Source organism: Tachypleus tridentatus, chromosome 9 (assembly GCF_004210375.1).
Source record: "Tachypleus tridentatus isolate NWPU-2018 chromosome 9, ASM421037v1, whole genome shotgun sequence".
NCBI lineage: Eukaryota > Metazoa > Arthropoda > Merostomata > Xiphosura > Limulidae > Tachypleus > Tachypleus tridentatus.
Genome location: NC_134833.1, coordinates 159709029 through 159731421, shown reverse-complemented (window position 1 = coordinate 159731421; position 22393 = coordinate 159709029). Strand labels below are relative to the sequence as shown.

At 37.5% G+C, this 22393-nt stretch overlaps 1 protein-coding gene and 1 long non-coding RNA gene across 10 annotated transcripts in view; one reads left to right on the top strand and one right to left on the bottom strand.

The window, feature by feature from the left end:
- LOC143226806 (uncharacterized) overlaps positions 1-22393 on the bottom strand; it is a 95826-nt gene that overhangs the window by 55003 nt on the left and 18430 nt on the right. For 4 of the 9 annotated variants that reach the window (XR_013014746.1, XR_013014750.1, XR_013014752.1 and 1 more), the window contains exon 2: positions 8587-8758. This is a non-coding gene — a long non-coding RNA (uncharacterized LOC143226806). Of the gene's footprint in view, positions 1-1790; positions 3147-6537; positions 6712-8586; positions 8759-22393 lie in introns of those variants that run through there. The other 5 variants (XR_013014745.1, XR_013014744.1, XR_013014749.1 and 2 more) reach the window with 5 other exon arrangements.
- The window catches only part of LOC143226805 (uncharacterized), a 76498-nt gene continuing 54262 nt past the window's right edge, over positions 158-22393 (top strand). The window contains exon 1 of the mRNA XM_076458240.1: positions 158-393. The gene's annotated coding sequence lies outside the window, so the exon portion shown is untranslated. The remainder of the gene's footprint in view (positions 394-22393) is intronic.

Below are 22393 nucleotides of genomic sequence, written 5' to 3'. Positions count from 1 at the left end.
CATTTTTCCAATGCGTATGATAGTTGCCATAGTAACCCATCCCCACTCGCAACTTGCTGAGTCATAGGCAAATACATTGTCATGTTTCTGTGAGAAGGGAAAATCCTCTGAGAAAGAGAGCGCATGCGCAACTCGAGCTCGAGGCAATGTTTCACTTCAATCACGAGACGAGAACAAACTGACAAGCACGTGATAAGGGAACGGTTTGATACAGTCAACGAAACTCATCAGAACCCTCGTAATCAAGTTACTACAGTTATTAGTGTTAAGGAATTAACTCCCAGTTCTTCAATAAAAACGAGACAAAGGGAATACAGTAATTACTTTAGAAGAACATTTCAACGCGTATAAGTCTCCGGAAGGAAAGGTGATTCAACGTTCGAGACACTCACTGTAAGTACACGTTTGATCTGATCGTTTACGTAGTTTTTGTTGTCCCTGATACGTTTCTCTCATCAGGAAGTAAATCCTCCTCTCGGTAGTAACTCTGAGGATTTATAACACTAAACATCATTTTTCGATACTTGCGGTAAGCAACGTACGGACAGATAACTTAAAAGTAATAACGTGGATATTTCCACATTCTTTTACAGAATATTATATTTAAACAACACGAGTGGTTTGGCAACACTGTTATATACTATGTACATATATACGACTGTAGTGATTTATCTCTTTTTAATTATGAACGATTTCGAGTAATTTGGCTCCAATAAATTAGAACTTTGTAACTGAACATAGCTTTTAAGTATATAACGCGGTACATATAACACTTACTGTTGTTTTAACGTCCTTTATATGAATAACGTTCACCACAGGGTAATAATTTTGGAGGGTGGGAGTATACCTTGTTTTGTTTTTTTAAATTTCGCGCAAAGCTACATGAAGGCTTTCGACGCTAACCGCCCCTAATTTAGCAGGGAAGGCAGCTAGTCATCACCACCCACCGCCAACTTTTGGGCTACACTTTTATCAACGAATAATGGGATTGACCGAATATTATAACGTACCACGACTGAGAGGACGGACAAGACTGACTGACGGGGATTCGAGCCCACGACCCTCAGATTAAGAGTCGAGCGCCCTGTCCAAGCCTGTCTGCGGGATACACCAATCAGATCATTAGTAACTCGGATCCGTACTCATTGAATTTCGTCAACAAGACTGTGCAGTATTCAACATGGCTTCACAATGTTAGACTGTCCACTTTATTTTTGACTGTGGGGAAACCTAAACCAGCTGGGTGTCATGGAACAACTACCGTGCTAATGTACATGACAGAAGGCACCCTACACCATGTATCCTTGGTAAATACTGGACAACTTTGGCAGAAGGCACCCTACAGCACGTATCCTTGGTAAATACTGGACAACTTTGGCAGAAGGCACCCTACAGCACGTATCCTTGGTAAATACTGGACAACTTTGGCAGAAGGCACCCTACAGCACGTATCCTTGGTAAATACTTGATAACTTGGACAGAAGACACCCTATAGCACGTATCCTTAGTAAATACTGAACAGCTTTGACAGAAGACACCCTACAGCACGTATCCTTGATAAATACTAAACAACTTTGACAGAAGACACCCTACAGCACGTATCCTTGGTAAATACTGGACAACTTAGACAGAAGACAACCTACACCATGTATCCTTGGTAAATACTGGACAACTTTGGCAGAAGGCACCCTACAGCACGTATCCTTGGTAAATACTGGACAACTTTGGCAGAAGGCACCCTACAGCACGTATCCTTGGTAAATACTGGACAACTTTGGCAGAAGGCACCCTATAGCATATATTCTTGGTAAATATTGGACAACTTTGGCAGAAGGCACCCTATAGCATATATTCTTGGTAAATATTGGACAACTTTGGCAGAAGGCACCCTATAGCATATATTCTTGGTAAATATTGGACAACTTTGGTAGAAGGCCCCCTATAGCATATATTCTTGGTAAATATTGGACAACTTTGGCAGAAGACACCCTACACCATGTAACCTTGGTAAATATTGGACAACTTTGTTCAACTGTTTATCACATCATCCCTAAGATTCCGGCCGTTGTTGACATAAGTATGACCACACTGCTTAGACAGAGACCTCTGGTGATTAATATCAATAACAGTAGATTCGTGCTCCTCATGTTGCTTTCCATGTTCCGTCTCCCCTCAATAATTATTCCTTTATGAATAGCAATATGGACATTACTGACGTTCGATTACGACAAGATGCTTTAATTAACTAAATGAAAATAAATTAATTAAAAAAACTTCTTCAAAATCCCAAACAACAGAACATTAGTTCACGTGCTTCTAAGCTGTATTATTTATGGTTAAAAGACTGGGTTTTTATTGAGACCTGAACCTCCTATCACACACACATACACAAAAGAGTAAGCTATCATAAAGACAAAATTATTAAACCTAACACCAGCTCTTCTCCTGATGAAAATATTTCTATAATTATATATATGTTTCTCAATAGCATCAGTTTTCAATCCTTAACCTTGATTTCAGATCTAGTGACCCTGAACTTTAGCAGATTGGAGAACAGTTGTATGTGTAGGAAACTTGACCTTGAATTCAAGCACGTGATTATTTTATCATTGCATTTGTAGTGTACACATACACACACACATATATGTATATATATATTGCAGATGTACTCTGAACTATGTTTTAATGCGCATAAAATCTAAGTAGATAGGATATAGTTCTACTGTAACATTCATCCTAATTTTATCTCTTCGCTCTACCCCCATATCTCACTTTTTTTTTTTTTCAATTTACACGGATATTGGTTTCTAGGTTACACCCATAATACTTAATAGGCTTAGCTGTTGCCAATAACTTATGAGGGTCAGTAGGCCTAAAATTTATCATAAAAATCACGTTAACGTTTTTAACAACAGAAGATGTGTCTGAGCTACGAAGGTTTGGTTGGAAAGAATCACGAAGTGAGATGTTTTATCTGTTGTTATACTTTACATCAAGACAGAGGCGTCGACTAAATACTCAGAAGACTCAGGCTTGGGAATTTTCGGTGTTTTAGTATGATATTTATAATGGTTTTCTCATTTTGCATTCGGTACACAGGCCCCTTGCACCAGGACCTCTGTAATAGGATGAGCAAACATCTTTAACTGCAAATAGATATAAAAATAAGAGACGGATTAAAAAAGATGGACAGAAATTCAGATGAAAAATCAGGAAGCAGAAACAAGCATGCATCACAAAAAAAGATAATTAAAGACAAGAAAACAATTGGTTTGTTAGGTTTCAGCGCGGAGCTACATAGTGAGTTATTTGTCAACCACGGAGAATTATACCCCATATTTTAGTGTTGAAAACCCGTAACTCACTGCTGGCCTAACTTGGGAGAGTAGGGGGGGGGGGTGACCAAAAGCTAATAGTTACAAACTAATCACAAAATGGAACAGATGGAGTGGCAGAAACAAAGAACTTGAGCGATAAATACCAGAAGGTCGATAGTTAAATGAAAAGAACATAAGTTATTGACGGGTAATAATGTCATCCGGGTTACAGATCTAATTACAAGCTGGCACTATTTATAAAAAAACACGATTCTGAAATCAACGATTTATGAAAGAAACGTTTCCCCAAAAAATATATACTTGTTGATTTTTTTCCAAGATTTAACTAATTTTTATAAAATTCTAAAAACAACAACCTAAAATAAATTATTTTTGTGACAATTTTGTTAGGCTTAAAAATATTTGTTTTTTTCCCACAGTTTCATGGATTTTATCAATGAAATTGTGTTCAGCAAATACTAAACCTTAAAAAAGTGAAAAAAAAAAACTATGAAAGTTCTGCAGTTAATGATTTACAAAGTTCTTCGGACTTTGTCAGATTTTTCATCTGGACGCACACACGCACACTTCCTAAAATGTACTAATACTGCTCTATAGCTCGGGAGCAGTCAAAAACCGACCAACGGAAAACGTTGCACCTGGTTTAACTGAACCATCAGTTGTCCATTATTTGTGTACAACCCTTTATCATTCCGCTCTGAGTCAGCAGCCTTCTTACGTTTCCGATCGATGGCGATTCTTCCGCGACTTCATTATTCACCACCATAAAGAATAACTGTTGTATTTCGTCATGAGCTTATAAAGCGAACACGTGTAGCTGATAGGGGGACACCGACTGTTCAATAGTTGTCATCATCTGTACTGTTAATCCTGAATTAAATAAGCTGCTTGTGGCCATGGGTGTTATAAGAGTAACAGTCAAGTAAGAGTAAGCCGAAAGCTGGCAGTTGTTGCTATTGGTTTGCTAGTTGCCTTTCTTGTGGCTTGTCAGCTCAAAAATCAGATAACTCTTGCGTAGCATTATGCGAAGTTCTGAAACAAACAAACAATTCCAATGAAGGAGTAAAGGCTGCGGTTTAATAGTTAAACTAGGTTCTGTCTACAGACACAATCGGGCCTGGCATGGCCTAGCGCGTTAAGGCGTGCGCTTCGTAATCTGAGGGTCACTGGTTCGCGCCAAAACATGCTCGCCCTCCCAGCCGTGGGGGCGTTATAATGTGACGGTCGACCCCACTTTTCGTTGGTAAAAGAGTAGCCCAAGAGTTGGCGGTGGGTGGTGATGACTAGCTGCCTTCCCTCTAGTCTTACACTGCTAAATTAGGGACGGCTAGCACAGATAGCCCTCGAGTAGCTTTGTACGAAATTCCAAAATAAACAAACAAACAGACACAATCGAAAGAAATGCGAATTTGACTTCTTCATCTATATCTACCATCTCTGGCTTCAGCGGCTGTTTTCTAATTTATCTATCAAGTCTAAAGCATAATGTATGCCAAACTATCAACTCCCCGGATGAGAACTTCCAGATTTGATGTGTAACGTAGATTTAAAAACATGCGGGTATACTTGAAACAGCAATGTTCTTATCAAAAACACCTGTGTGTACTCGAAATTGATATGTTGCTGTTAAATTCTCGTGGGTATACTTGAAGATATGTTCCTGTTAAATTATCGTGGGTATACTTGAAGATGTGTTTCTGTTAAAAACGTTTGGGTATAAGTGAAACAGATAAGCTCCAGTTTCGGTTATGTTCTGGTTAAAAACATGAGAGGGATTTAACTGAAACAGATATATTCCTGTTAAAAACATATGGGTACACACGACGCAAATATTTGCTTGTTAGAAACACGTGAGTATGCTTGAAGTAATATGCTTTTGTGGTAATATTGTATATCTTATTATACAAATCTCAGATGGCCATACGTGAACATTGGAGGAAGATTCCGCACCACGTGGGTTGATAGTATCAATTGCACTATTTGACCACAAGGTCAATGTGTGTAAGATAATGAAGTCTGGTAATTTCTTGGCGAAATTTGTGAAAGTATGAAATACGTTCTCGTCTATTACTAATGTATTTTGAAAATTCGACACGAATTCTCGTTTTCTCGTGATATATTTTTATTATTATAAACATGTTGTCCTATTGTCGTTTTTGTTATTTTTTAGAATTAAGCTCAAAGCCACACAAAGGGTTATCTGTGCTATGACCACCACAGGTATCGAAACCCGGATTTTAGCGTTGTAAGTCCACAGACATACCGCTGTGCCACTAGAGGTCTCTCTTCTACTGTTTTAACATTTTACGGTTCGATACGAATTGCTTATTTTATTCTAATACTTTTAAAGACTGGATGAGGCCCGACATGACTAGGTGTGTTAAGGTGTTCGACTCGTAATCTGAGGGTCGCGAGTTCGAATCCCCGTCACACCAAACATGCTCGCCCTTTCAGCCGTGGGGGCGTTATAATGTGACGGTCAATCCCACTATTCGTTGGTAAAAGAGTAGCCCAAGAGTTGGCGGTGGATGGTGATGACTAGCTGCCTTCCCTCTAGTCTTGTACTGCTAAATTAGGGACGGCTAGCCCTCGAGTAGCTTTGCGCGAAATTCAAAAAACAAAGATTGGATACATTTCTCCTTTCTAAGATATACTGTTATAGGTTTGGTACGTATTTCTTGTTTTCTCATAATAGTTTTGAAAGTTCGAAACGCAGTCTCCTTTCGTCTTTGTTTTTGTTTTGTTTCACGGATTACCTCCCTTCATCAACAATCCGCCGCTAGATCAAACCAGAGGACGTAAAATCATAAAAAGGCAAGCAATACACAAGACGTGTATCATAAGATTCCTGGCTACAGAACGTGTTTTATTTATATTCACAATTTATCGACCAGAAATCTCTGTTTTCCTCAGTGTCGGGAAAAGGCTAGTAGCGGTGACACAGTTTCACCGAAACTGTTTATTGTCGCTAGGGGCTCGCGTGGCGACCAGTCTGTAGGATATACGTCACACACACCCACGCACCCCAACGTCGGTTAGATCGTCTTAATTAGATTAATATCGCAGTGAATCATTTGTCTCGTAGGTAAACTTAATTAAAATCAATATATTAGATGGCTTAACTAAGAGAATTCCTTTTATCGGTTAGTCGTCTTTCCATAACTTATTCACACATATATTAAAAACCGAAACAAACGTATTGAAATATTTAATCTGTTACACTACAATCAAGTATTTAGGGTATATCTTAAGAGGTTCCATGATCAGTTCAGACACACACACACATGTAGATGCATCCGTACTTGTGTACAGACGTAGTTCAGCATGCCAACACCAGGTGGAAGCTACTGCTGCAAGTGTCTTCGTACTCAGCCTTGTATTAAAAGAAAAAAAGGGAAAGACATCATATGGGCAGTGACAAAATGTTTACGTATGTGACATATAAGTTATTACGGTTGGTTACTGACCATTTATGAAAACAGATATCAAATGTAAAAATACTCTAGTTCACCATAGCTGGCGTGAGCGTTTTACACCAGCGACTATGACGTCGCACGATAAAACACAATATTATAAAACAATGTTATTGATAATATAACTTCTTGTGTCACTATTGATGAATAACTTCTTGTGTCACTGCTTGTCTGTAACAACTGTAGGTTAAACTGCATCTTGTGCCACTAACAAAATGTGGCATCTTGTGTCACTGTTGAAGTTTAACACCTTATGAAGTAAAGGAAGACGCACCTGTATTTGTGTTGCCTGTGTTTGTGTGACCTCAGTTGGATTAATTATGTATCGCTGAATCGTTCTTTTATTCACGTATTTTGGTTAGGTGAATTTGAATTGCCTCATCTATTGCTGTACAGTGTCTTCTACGCTAGTTCTTTATCTATAAGTATCTAATGTTATATACATTTCAGTAGAATTCACTGGGGCACAGAGATGTGGCTGAGTCCCCAACCCACCCCTTCACATTATTTTATATCTTGAAGTGTCTTGCGTAATTACATCAAAGTAATTCTATGGGTCTTCTGGATAAGTGTACGGAACGATTAGACTGAAGTCATCAGATTGAAGGAAGACACTACCAGTTTCATTACACTGTCTTGAGGTTCATTTGATGAACCTCGTTTTTAATCTTACGTTTTCAGACACATCGCTCGTGGTAAATATGAGAACAATAAGTCATGTTTTAACTAGAGTTTCTTTATAAACATGTTGAGCTTGTTATCATGATGTTTTGTTTGAAATAAGGATCTTCATGAGACATCATGGGAATTATGAAGTACCTCACTACCCACATTCGTTATGAAGTACCTCACTACCCACATTCGTTATGAAGTACCTCACTACCCACATTCGTTATGAAGTACCTCATTACCCACATTCGTTATGAAGTACCTCACTACCCACATTCGTTATGAAGTACCTCACTACCCACATTCGTTATGAAGTACCTCATTACCCACATTCGTGAAGTACCTCACTACCCACATTCGTTATAATGATGAAGTACCTCACTACCCACATTCGTTATGAAGTACCATTCATTCGTTATAGTACCTCATTACCCACATTCGTTATTAAGTACCTCACTACCCACATTCGTTATGAAGTACCTCACTACCCACATTCGTTATTAAGTACCTCACTACCCACATTCGTGATGCTTCTTAAAATATAAATGTTGATTTACAGTTTCCAGAAATGTTATTTCTTTCTGTCAAGACGTCTCGTTTCAAAAGTGAGTGAAGTTGTCATCGTAACCAGTTGAAAAAAATTAGATCGTTGAGTGATCTAAATCGCCTTAATTTATCATATTCTGGCTGTACCGGAAGAGGAAGTTACCACATATTGTACATAAGTAGGTGCACGTGTCTGTCTCTTAAGATCAGTCTGAAAAGCTATTAAGTTAGGTGTTTCACAACGACATAACACACTCGCTTGGAGTGGTCTATTAAACATGCAGAGAGCCCACTTAAGGGTCAAGGTCAGCGGTTTAAAGCCACAGTCATAATACAAATACAGTGTCATGTCACGCGTGCTCAGTTTCTTTCATCAGTTATTTTTAACCATTTTTTAGAAAAGTCAGTATCAGATCACATCCATGAAATAACATGAACGGTTTAGGGCTATATAATGATCATTCAGTTATACTATTATGATATTTAAATTAAAATTACCTATTCACGTAGCTCGGAAGTAACAAATTAACATAGTAATGAACATAGCTAATTTAATATACCTTTCTTACTTGCAATGATTGGAAAACATAGTTGCATTTCTTGAATACCGTTGCTGTCAGCGCCATCTGACGCCGTAATCTTTGTATTTCTCCCACACCCAACATCTCAGCTATAAATCGGAATGCAACATAAAAAATCTCCATAGTTGACGTGACGCATCAGGTTCAAAAACTTTGAAGAAAGAAAACCAAAACATAAACAAAACTGTTGAAACCGAAATGATATATATTATTGTCAAACTTACTGGTTTTACAATTTAGGGAAAATTTATTTAATACCCTCATTTAAAAAAAGACTATTAAATACCCTCATGTTTTTTTAAAAGTTGTTTGTCATGACGATTCTAGTGGAATCCAAACTCTGATTTAGAAGACTGATACACATATACTGATTTAAAATATATAATAGAATCACAAGATGGTAACAGTGTGAGAGATTCACGAGATGAACAAACTGGAAAAACAGTGAGGAAACAGAAATTCCTACTCCATAGCAAGTGTTAAGTTATATTAACACTATCAATTTGTATGCAAAAACGAAGGGGGAAAATGAACTTCATGAAAAGGTCGTAGACTTGGTGTTCTCTTTAAACTGCATGAGAAAGCCCATTAAAAAAAAAAAAAACAGTTGAAATTGGACACTTTCTTCAAATAAATTTCATATAATATTTTGTGTACTTATGTATGTTTTGAATGTTTATTTTTGTTCTTATTCTAATAAATATAACATAAACAGTATAATAACTATTCACAAACGTCTTACTTCCCTTGAGTCAAGCAAGTATAACGTTCCGCTTAAAACTTATATATAATTTAGGAAATGCATGTTCACTGTATCTAAAGCCGGAAATTTTACTCAGTCCTGTGCGATTCCGCCTTAAACAGGTTTTACTGCAGTATATTTTTTCAACAAATTCGTCCATAAAACTGTTCGAATATTGTTTGGTCAGCCATTATCTGTGGAATTTATCGACTGCGGACACTGACACAGAATTGTTTGAGTTCTAAAAAATTCGATGTTAAACCTGTATAAGTCTGTGTATAATTCTACATATTTAATTAGTTTATTATAATAAAACTATTATTGTTTTACCTCGGTACTCACCCTGTGTCTGCTGCACAATTACACTTTAAAGGACTTTTTAATTTGAGCGCGGCATGGCCAGGTCGTCACGGTACTCGACTCGTAATCCGAGGGTATCGGGTTCGAATCCCCGTCACACCAAACATGCTCGCTCTTTCAGCCGTGGGGGCGTTATATTGTGACTGTCAATCCAACTATTCGTTGACGAAAGAGTAGCCCAACAGTTGGTGGTGAGTGGCGATAACTAGCTGCCTTCTCTCTAGTATTACACTGCTAAATTAGGGACGGCTGGCAGAAATATCCCTCGCGTAGCTTTACGCGAAATTCAAAACAACCAAATCAAACCGTTTCTCAATTCAAATGTTTCACAGTTTTATTACGTTTTTATATATTTGCTACACGTACACTAGCCAAGATACCTGTACTAATCTAAGGCATTTCAAACACCATACATGTAGTATTCTTTGTTTAGCGTACTGAGTAACCAACGTTAATATCGGGGCAGAACAAAAAGATAGAAATTACATAATGAATAATTTGTTTTTCAAATTAATTTATAAGTAACTTATACTCGTAGTTTTCTTGAGCTGTCATTAGATCAACGTTTTAAATGTAGGGCTAAAAACTAGGGGAAATTAGCCTTAGTTTTGTTTAACCCTCCCCCTAATGGTTCAGCGGCAAGTCTGAAGATTAGAATACTAACGTATTTCGATACCTATGATGGGCACAGCACAAATAACCCATTGTGTAGCCTTTTGTTTAATAACTAATAAACGTACTTTTACATTCTCCCATTTCTGAACTTACTTTTTATCGGGAATTCTTTATAATTTAACGGCTATAGACCCGTGAGTTCATGTTTCGTCGCCCATTGCCGCTAAAAAGCACGCTCTACCTTTTGGTACCGTGGGTTAGTTAGGAGTAGGCCAAGAGCAAGATATCCATGCTGTTAACTATCTGAGTGACCTCTGGTCTATCACTCAAAAATTAGAGACTCGTACATACATAAACACAGCCCATTGTACAGTTGTGCGACAAAATTCTGTCACAGCCCCAAAATTTTTTAATAATTATATCATAATTGCAGCAAGTAATAATATTCATTAATTTTACGACTTAAATATTAACTGAGTTAATAAAGTTATAAAGAAGCAACATTAAGGACTGGTTTGAGAATCACTCCCAGTTATAATAACAATTCGACAGTTATCGTAACACACAACATTGAGAAGAAATGCGACAGTGAGCTAACTGGTGTACAATTGAAAGAAATACTTATAAGTTTTTCAAGAAACCATAGAATGACGAACACTTGTCGCAAGTGTTTAGACATTCAGTTGTTTTCATTCGTTCTTCAGTGCGTGCAGTAAAGAGATAAGATTTTACTACACTGTACACTGAGAACTTATCAGGTAAATCCTTGCGCTCGTGCTGTACGTGTCACGTGGTTGTAAGGGTTCGTTTACAGCTAGTGCACCTGATGAACCAACAGAGGTAAAACGAGCGCCAACTACTGCTGGTTCAGTGTAACATTTGTGAAGTACATATGTACTGGTCTAGCAGGTTTGTCCTCCAAACCTTTTTCCACAAGTGTCTACTGAACCAGGCAATTGTTCATCATATTTGTTCGTTGTGTACGGATGAACATTTGACTTATATATTTTAAAATGAATGTTTAATTATGTAAAGTTATGTTGATTTAAATGCGCAAGATTTCTTTTGTTTTCGCACAAAGCTACTCGAGGGCTATCTGCGCTAGCCGTCCCTAATTTAGCAGTGTAAAACTAGAGGGAAGGCAGCTAGTCATCACCACCCCTCACCAACTCTTGGGCTACTCTTTTGACCAACGAATAGTGGGATTGACTGTCACATTATAACGTCCCCACGGCTGAAAGGGCGAGCATGTTTGATGCGACGGGGGCGTGAGATTTAAGCTATCATCTTACATTTAAAAATCTAACTGAAGAATCGTCTGCCCTTTAATATGTAATACAAATAACGAACAATGAGGGTATTCTTAAACTAGATTTAGTATTAAATGGTCGATATAGAGAAAGAAATTCGATATATTTATATGCAACAAAAACCTGAATGAAGGTCTTAAAAAACGCTTAACCGAATAAACAAACCAATAATTTCAATTTTTTTTTAAATTTGGTCCGTATTAAACATTTTTTTCAAAATCTTTCTATGTACAAATGTAAACATTCTCAAGCAAATAATCATATGGCAGTATCTCGTAATGACGTATTTCACAAATCTTCACGGTGCGATTTAACTAATACCATCGCGTTATTTAGAATCGTAAGCAGTTAGTACACAGTCCGGCATGGCCAGGTGGTTAAGGCACTCAACTCGTAATCCGAGGATCGCGGGTTCGAATCCCCGTCACACCAAACATGCTCGCCTTTTAAGCCGTGGGGGCGTTATAATGTTACAATCAATCCCACTATTCGTTGGTCAAAAGAATAGCCCAAGAGTTGGGGAGGGGTGGTGATGACTAGCTGCCCACTTGCACTGCTAAATTAGGGACGGCTGGCACAGATAGCCCTCGTGTAGCTTTGCGCGAAATTAAAAACAAACCAAACTTTTAAGATCAAGAGTGGCGGCTCCATTAATCAATTTAATTAAAATATGTTTGTTGTTGATATAAGAAATGTGTTGATGGAGATTTGTGTTATTTAGTCGTACATGGTGCTAAGAAGACCAATATGTAAATCTAAATCAGTAGAAATATGCAAAGAACAATTATTTACAGTCAGAATATTTTTAAACTTGGGGCTTCGAAAAATTATATACATATATACACCAAAACTTGAATTTATCGTTTAAAAAAATGCAGAGTATGCGGTAAGTGTACACATAATTATAAGAAATGTATTAAAGTAGTTGGTTGGTTGATTTATGGCACAAAGCAACTAGGCTATCTGCAACATTAAACATGTGTGTGTGTTTTCTTATAGCAAAGCCACATCGGGCTATCTGCGGAGCCCACCGAGGGGAATCGAACCCCTGATTTTAGCGTTGTAAATCCGTAGACTTACCGCTGCATATTAAAGTGATTTCCTAACGAATCTAGGCCTAGTAGGCAATGGTCCACGAAATAAAGAACAATATATAACGTAAACAATATCCACGAAGTAAACAGAATCGTGATCACAGTTAAACCTCCATTTTGTATATTCGTACAAAACTTATAAAAATATTAATTTACTGCGCCAGCTTTGTTACGCAATGAAGGATTTTAATAACACAATAAATTTTTTACTGCACCGTAAAACATTGTATAATTTAATAATTATAACAATCGCTCATGACATCACCGTTATCAATCATAAAAGTTCCACTTACTGAAGAAAAACAGTGGACATTATGACATCATCGTATGCATATCAGTAACACGTTGACCACGCGCTAAACAACAATGTTATGACATCACTGAAAAAATTTCACTGGTGCAATAGCACTCGACAAGAAGCTTTCTATTGTTATCACAGTATTTAAACAAGTATATTTCGGTACTCTAGTTCCTTGTGTTAATGTAGGTGGCGCTTTTTTTAAACAACGTGTATTGCAAGAAAGGTCGATGCCCATAAAATCAAATATACACACACATCATACGTATGTGGGTGTGGGTATGGGTGGGTGTAATTGTTAAAATTATGATCCTGATTTCTGTATAAATTCAACAAAAAAGAAAGAATTTCATGGGAAAAAACAAATAAATATATCAAGATGAATTTGTGTCATTAATATTACAGAGAAGCCTGAAAAACAAAACATTCGAAGAATAACAGCCTGGTGGTTAGGGCGCTCGACTTGCAATCTGTGGGTCGCGGATTTGAAACCCCTGTCATCCAGCACGCTCGCCCTTTCAGCTGTGGGTGCGTTATAATACGGCGGTTAATCCCACTATTCGTTAGTAAAAATGTACCGCAAGAGTTGACGGTAGAGGTTGTTGTGTTTCCTCTGGTCTATCACTGCTTTGTTGTTTTGAATTAAGCACAAAGCTACACAATGGGCTATCTGTGCTTTGCCCACCACGGGTATCGAAACCCGTTTTTAGCGTTGTAAGTCCGCAGACATACCACTGTGGGCTCTATCACTGCTAAATTAGGGACGGATAGCCCCACGAGTAGCTTTGCGTGAAGTTCTAATCAAAACCCAAACCATTGTTTGTTTGTTTTTTGGAATTTCGCACAAAGCAACTCGAGGGCTATCTGTGCTAGCCGTCCCTAATTTTGCAGTGTAAGACTAGAGGGAAGGCAGCTAGTCATCACCACCCACCGCCAACTCTTGGGCTACTCTTTTACCAACGAAAAGTGGGATTGACCGTCACATTATAACGCCCCCACGGCTGGGAGGGCGAGCATGTTTTGGCGCGAACCCGCGACCCTCAGATTACGAAGCGCACGCCTTAACGCGCTAGGCCATGCCAGGCCCAAACCCAAACCAAGCGAAAATAAATCAGTTTCGTAACTGAACACATTTTGTACAATACTTTACCCCATCAAGAAAACAACACCGAAGATGTGTTTTATTCAGTTAAATTTGACTGTTATATAACATTTCTTTTTTCGCCAGTTAAAATGACAGTACTTAGATACAGTTATAGTTACCTCTCATGATCAAATTTAAGCAAGTCGTGTAGCTTGACCAGTGAACGGGTCTAGAAGCAGGATAGCGTAATTCGAACAAACTGAATTGAAATTTGTGGCAGGTAATTTATCAACTGCTTTTCAGCTCGCATCTCCAGTTTTACAGCTTTGCTACACTGTGTTCTTAATAATTAGATATTGTTTAAAAAATCAGGTACATTCAGTAATGATAAATTAATTGGCTTTAAAAAATTACTGCTTTCACTTTATAGTCCTAGTTGTCCAAGGTGACTGTACACTAATGCAGCTAATACTGTGTAAACACGTGCAGAGTAAAACTGATCAACGTTGATTGCTGTAATTAGCCTCCTACTAATTTTTGTACTAATTATAGTCAACGCATGCGCTCTAAGAATGTGCATGAAATTTTTCCATGATGTACTATATTATTTTGTAATGTTAATATTTTTTTACAAAATTGGATAGAATGATCAATATATAAATAATTATTGTTTTTTATTTTTAATAATACACTTCTTTTTTTTCTATTATAAGTATTACTTGGCAATATTAACTGAGCTGGCTGAACCTCGTAAGATACTATAAGGATTACGACCGAAAATGTTGCTGAACACGAGGGTATCTAAGAGACAAAACAATATATTCCAGTCATCATAAATAAGAAAGTATGCTAAATGTGTTATATTATTATGAAAGAAACTGTAAAAAAAAGAAGCATAATATATATTTCTAAACCGTTTAAACCGATTGTATCATTTCACTTACACTGAAGTTCTTGAAAACAGTTTAAATGACGACAAAAGAAACTGAGCATGCGAAGTAGCTTTTCAGACCGATCTTAAGAGACAGACACGTGCACCTACTTATGTACAATATGTGGTAACTTCCTCTTCCGGTACAGCCAGAATATGATAAATTAAGGCGGTTTAGATCACTCAACGATCTCATTTTTTTCAACTGGTTACGATGACAACTTCACTCACTTTTGAAACGAGACTGACAGAAAGAAAACATTTCTGAAACTGTAGACGTCTTGACAGAAAGAAGCATAACGAATTTCTGGAAACTGTAAATCAACATTTATAGGTTTTAATGTGGGTAATGAGGTACTTCATCACGAATGTGGGTAGTGAGGTACTTAATAACGAATGTGGGTAAATGAGGTACTTAATAACGAATGTGGGTAATGAGGTACTTCATAACGAATGTGGGTAGTGAGGTACTTCATAACTGTGGGTAATAACATAACGAATGTGGGTAGTGAGGTACTTCATAACGAATGTGGGTAGTGAGGTACTTAACATGTGGGTAATTACCCATGATGGGTCATGAAGGTCCTTATTTCAAACAAAACATCAACTTAATAACATCATGATAACAAGCTCATAACATGTTTATAGTGAGGTACTAGTTAAAAACATGACTTAGTTGTTCTCATATTTACCACGATGTCGATGAAGATCCTTATTTCAAACAAAACAACATTAACAAGCTCAACATGTTTATAAAGAAACTCATCAAATGAACCTCAAGACAGTTCATCAAATGAAACAGTGTAATGAAACTGGTAGTGTCTTCCTTCAATCTGATGACTTCAGTCTAATCGTTCCGTACACTTATCCAGAAGACGCATGGAATTACTTTGATGTAAGATACCACTTCAAGATATAAAATAATGTGAAGGGGTGGGGTGGGGACTCAGCCACATCTCTGTGCCCCAGTGAATTCTACTGAAATGGATATAACATTAGATACTTATAGATAAAGAACTAGCGTAGAAGACACTGTACAGCAATAGATGAGGCAATTAAAATTCACCTAACCAAAATACGTGAATAAAAGAACAATTCAGCGATACATAATTAATCCAACTGAGGTCACACAAACACAGGCAACACAAATATACAGGTGGGCCTTTCTTTACTTCATTGTGTGAAGTTTTACTTTGATTAATATATAAAATCTTCACAACTAAAACGTTTATTCTCACAATAAATTAGAAATAATTATTGATCATCTGCAGACCAGGATATTAATTAGTGACGCAATATATTAAACTTTTCAGTTACAGCATACGTCGCACGTTGTCAGTAACTTAAGGTGTGTAACTTCAACAGTGACACAATATGTAGTTTAAACTAGTTCTTACGGACTAGCAGTGACACAAGGTGTAACAGTACACTAGTGAAACAAGACGTTACAGTACAGCCGTACAGTTACAATATTTTGTTACACAAGGATTCAATACAGTTAGGCTTGTTTTTAATAAGTCACAAGTGACGTAATATCTAAACCCAAAAAGAGCTATCTGGTGTTAAAATAAACAAATGATAGTGTCAAAATTCATTAGCCTAATTGAGATTTCTTGTGACAAATAAAACTAATGAAGAATTACACTTTTCCAACTCAGGACATGTAACAGTTCTTGTCACATAGTTTGTTAATATAGTCTCTAAGTGACTATTATCTACGTCGTGTATTCCAGCAGATCTTAAAGGATTCTGATATAAAGTGAACAGCCTAATCGGAATTAGATACAATAGATGTATTGTGGTTGACATTTGATTATCTACTCTTACTGACTTTCATCCACTTCTAATTTGATATGTTTAATATGTGACTGGACTAAGTGAAATTGGGAGCTTTCTAGTGGTTCAGTTGTAAAAGTAAGGGCTTATAAAGGGTAAACCACGATTTGCTATAAAACAAAGTGACTTCCGTCCCAGTATCTACTGTACTGAGTTCTTTATTAGACAATTAAAGTACATTTAAAAAGATAAGAACACTGGGCTCTAGCACAGAATGAAGTGTTAGGCAAAACAAAGTAAGACATAAATATATTATTATTTATAAAAAGTGACAAGTTGTGGACGCTTGTTTATTTGTTGTGTTTTTTTAATTTCGCGCAAAGCTACACGGGGACTTTCTGCGCTAGCCGTCCCTAATTTAGCAGTGTAAGACAAAAGGGAATTCATTACCACCCACCGCCAACTCTTGGGCTACTCTTTTACCAACAAATAGTGAGATTGACCGTCACATTATAATGCCCCAACAGCTGAAAGGGCGAGCATGTTTGGTGTGATTGGGATTCGAACCCGCGACCCTTAGATTACGAGTCGAGTGCCTTAATCACCTGGCCATGTCGGGCCGTTGTAGATGCAATGTTACATAATCACCTGGCCATGTCGGGCCGTTGTAGATGCAATGTTACATAATCACCTGGCCATGTCGGGCCGTTGTAGATGCAATGTTACATAAATTATTTGTAGTTAAATGTTTAAGCCCAGTGTCTACCTGAAACTTTTCTCGCGCATTTAAACAAATACAACTTCATATACAAGCATTCAGTTTAAAATATCTAAGTAAATAAGTATAATCTACTTACAAGGTCACAAGTCTGGTTTGAGTTTCGCGCAAAGCTACACGAGGGCTATTTGTGCTAGCCATCCCTAATTTAGCAGTGTCATCATCACCCACCGCCAACTCTTGGGCTACTCTTTTACCAATGAATACTGGGACTGATCGTCACATTATAACGTTCCCACGGCTGAAAAGGTAAGCATGTTTGGTGTGACGGGGATTCGAACCTGAGACTCTCGGATTACGAGTCGAGCGCCTTAACCACCTGGTCATGCCGTGCTCAAATTAAGACGTGTAATTGTGCAACAGGCACAGGGTGAGTACCGAGATAAAACAATAACAGTTTTATTATAATAAAATAATTAAATGTGTAGAATTATACAAAGAGATACTTATATAGGTTTAACACATTAAAATTAAACAAAGTGATTAATTTTATCATTTTACTAAAAACAATGGAAAACATTTTGTGATAAACTGTAAAATAATTTAAAATATGTTCTTTGACGTATATTCAACGTAATCGAAACAAGACTGTTTCACGTTTCTACCCTTGAATTACTGATTTAGTTTAATCACCCACAACCAGTTGCATAACGGTAAGTCTGAGTACTTGTAGTACCTAAACAAATTGAACCTATCTTTTAGTGCTCAAGTCATTCTATATGAATATACACAGTTGACGGCTCGGCGTGGCCAAATGGTTAAGGCACTCGACTCGTAATCGGAATCCACGTCACACCAAACATGCTCGCCCTTTCAGCTGTTGGGACATTATAATGTGACGGTCAATCTCACTATTCGTTGTTAAGAGAGTAGTTCAACAGTTGGCGGTGGATGACCAGCTGCCTTTCCTCTAGTCTTACACTGCTAAATTAGGGGAGGTTAGCGCAGATAGTCTTCGTGTAGCTTTGCGCGAAATTCGAACCAACCAAACAAACAAACCACAGTTGATAAATCAACTTTATTTCTACTTTTTGAACAGATGATATTACGGTCGAACGTTTACACACTTTAATGTTTATTTCCTTTTCCTTTTATGGATATAACTCCACCTAGGTTTAATTAAATATGATTTATAACAAAATATGTTTAAATCTCTAAACGCTTGTTGCGAGTGGCTAATGAATTAAAATATATTTTATTCGAGTTATTAACAGATTACGAAAACCAGAAATCCTGACGACAGTGTTTTATCTTCTCGGTTTAAACAGTTAAACAGTCGTTTTATTTCCTTAACGTTCGTATGCGTGTTGGTGGTACATAGCTGACGCACCGCCTCAACTGATGAACGACTGGTGCTGATCGTCAGGGATTTATAAAACACGACATTTTCGTGCTTATGAACCGAAAAAAAAAAAAAAATTCAGACAAAGCGTCGTCTAGTCGCCTACCGAGCATTCTCACGGATTGACCCATTGTGTGATGTATACAGCTAACGTCTATTGTCCGTAACGACCGGTAGAGGTCGTTTTGTGAAATCGTTACCATGCATAAATTGTTTTCCTTTGTTATTAAAATATATAAATTTCCATACTTATACAATACAGGATAAAAAGAAAAACCTCGCTATGCAGCTTGAATACGAAACAGACAGAATTAGATTACTAAATCAGAATACAGTTAATTAATTAATAGCTTTATGAGAAACGTGTTGCAAACATCACCAAGAGTGGTGAGATGCGTTACTCTGTTTATTTGACTTCCCCTCATTGTTTCTAAACTGCTATTGTTGCTACTACTATTATGGTGTCTTTCTGGCCAAAGTTCGCACCGGCCAAAGTTTTTGAAACGTTAGAACATTTCCGTTCTAGTTTTTATTTGCATGTTTTGAAATAAAATGAAATGCTCTTTTAAACGGATTCAATCAAAATGAAAATTATGTTAAACATCTTGGCCTCTTCTATGCGATTTCGAACAATGTCTTGATTAGAGAGAAATTACAACATTTATTCTCCAGAGTCCATTATAATACACAAAACTTACACCACGTCATGAATAAACAAACATACAACATACATTTAAATACTACACAATCTGTACTTACACCACGCCATGAATAAATAAACATACAACATACATTTAAATACTACACAATCTGTACTTACACCACGCCGTGAATAAATAAACATACAACATACATTTAAATACTACACAATCTGTTCTTCTTCGGTATTAATTCAAAGGCGTCTCAAGTATAGACCAGTAGTTTCACTGTATGTTAGTCAGTAGGGTGGGGATATTTTCTTGGGGCGTACTGCTCACCAGTGATTCTGGGAGAGTACGGAATGGATTAAATCAGCACAAACTGTCAACTAAACATGAACCGTGATTTCTATCACGCATGTGTCTACTTGGCAATATTCCATAACTATTCTGGGTGCTGGTGGGGGAAGGGGAATACAATCGTCTCCGTGGCTCACGATAGCTTTTGATGACCACTGTCTCATTTTCTATTCCACTTCCACAATTGGTATGGCAGGAGTTTACAAGTTGTCGTTTTACACTTTACAGCTGTACTAAGTAGGCGTTATAATAGGTAACGCTGATACAGAATACAAGAGGTAATATTGGTATAAAACGTTATAAGAGGTAATACTGGTATAGAACGCTGAACTTGTAAAAAGTATCAGATCGAGATACATGTTTAAACTTTTAACTTGTTACTAAATCTGTGGCAAGAAACAGACCAATCAGCGAACAGCCATCACTCCCTCGTTAATTGTTTTGAATTAAGCACAAAGTTACACAATGGGCCATCTGTGCTCTGCCCACCACGGGTATCGAGACCCGGTTTTTAGTGTTGTAAGTCCGCAGACATACCGCTGAGCTACTGTAGGGCCTCTGTCGTTAAAGGTATCTTCTTTACATTTTAATATTAAATGAGAGGTGAATGTTACAACTATCTTATATTATTCGGTACCACAAGTCTTCTCAAATTAGTAACAAAATGTTGTCCCTGTTTATAGTATTTAATATTTCACAACCTGAAATCCGATAAATATTTCGTTAATCCAAATAAAAACCATTCCTTCTTCCTTTTCATTTTTACATATTATGGTTTACTGTATTTAACTAAACTTAAAAGTGGTAATTTCAGTCTAATGTTACCCTCAAAGCTAAAGCTTTAAAAGTGTTTTTGGTTGTAATCATGTTGGTACAGAATTTTGATTAGGCTTAACAACAGAACTATTGCGGAAAGTTATCTTGTCTAAAAAAATTTCGATGAATCCATCATTCAGCAGTGAAGAGGTTTATCAGCTGATGAATCCATCATTCAGCAGTGAAGAGGTTTATCAGCTGATGAATCCATCATTCAGCAGTGATGAGGTTTATCAGCTGATGAATCCATCATTCAGCAGTGAAGAGGTTTATCAGCTGATGAATCCATCATTCAGCAGTGATGAGGTTTATCAGCTGTACTTAAACAGTGCGACGTTTTATTTAGTGTTTACTAAATATCCAATTTCATTAGATGAAAGGCCCTCACAAAGCGCAAGCAGTAGCAAAGCGTGGGCATGTCTTTGATATTAAACATTTCTTCGCTGCCAGAGGGTGGGGTGTAGTTCCTCATATCAGATATTAAACATTTCTTCGCTGCCAGAGGGTGGGGTGTAGTTCCTCATATCAGATATTAAACACTTCTTTGCTGCCAGAGGGTGGGGTGTAGTTCCTCATATCAGACATTAAACATTTCTTCGCTGCCAGAGGGTGGGGGGTCGTTCTTCATATCAGATATTAAACATTTCTCCACTGCCAGAGGGGGTCGTTCCTCACATTCTGGAATGGAACATTTCCTGTTCACACACACAAGTAACAGATTGTTTGCTCTCTTTCCTTACAAGCACCTGAGGTAGGAATGGTGGGAAATGTGTGTGAACTGAGACAGGGAGGAAGAGTTGTTACTGTATGGAACAAGTGTGTATGAACTGAGACAGGGAGGAACAGTTGTTACTGTATGGAACAAGTCTGTGTATGAACAGAGACAGGGAGGAACAGTTGTTACTGTATGGAACAAGTGTGTGTGAATTGAGACAGGGAGGAACAGTTGTTACTGTATGGAACAAGTGTGTATGAACTGAAACAGGGAGGAACAGTTTTGTTACTGTATGGAACAAGTGTGTATGAACTGAGACAGGGAGGAACAGTTGTTACTGTATGGAACAAGTGTGTGTGTGAACTGAGACAGGGAGGAACAGTTGTTACTGTATGGAACAAGTGTGTGTGAACTGAGACAGGGAGGAACAGTTGTTACTGTATGGAACAAGTGTGTGTGAACTGAGACAGGGAGGAACAGTTGTTACTGTATGGAACAAGTGTGTATGAACTGAGACAGAAAGGAACAGTTGTTACTGTATGGAACAAGTGTGTGTATGAACTGATACAGGGAGGAACAGTTGTTACTGTATGGAACAAGGGTGTGTGAACTGAAACAGGGAGGAAAGGTTGTTACTGTATGGAATAAGTGTGTGTGAACTGAGACAGGGAGGAACAGTTGTTACTGTATGGAACAAGTGTGTGTGAACTGAGACAGGGAGGAACAGTTGTTACTGAATGGAACAAGTGTGTATGAACTGAGACAGGGAGGAACAGTTGTTACTGTATGGAACAAGTGTGTGTATGAACTGAGACAGGGAGGAACAGTTGTTACTGTATGGAACAAGTGTGTATGAACTGAGACAGGGAGGAACAGTTGTTACTGTATGGAACAAGTGTGTGTGTGAACTGAGACAAATAAGAACAG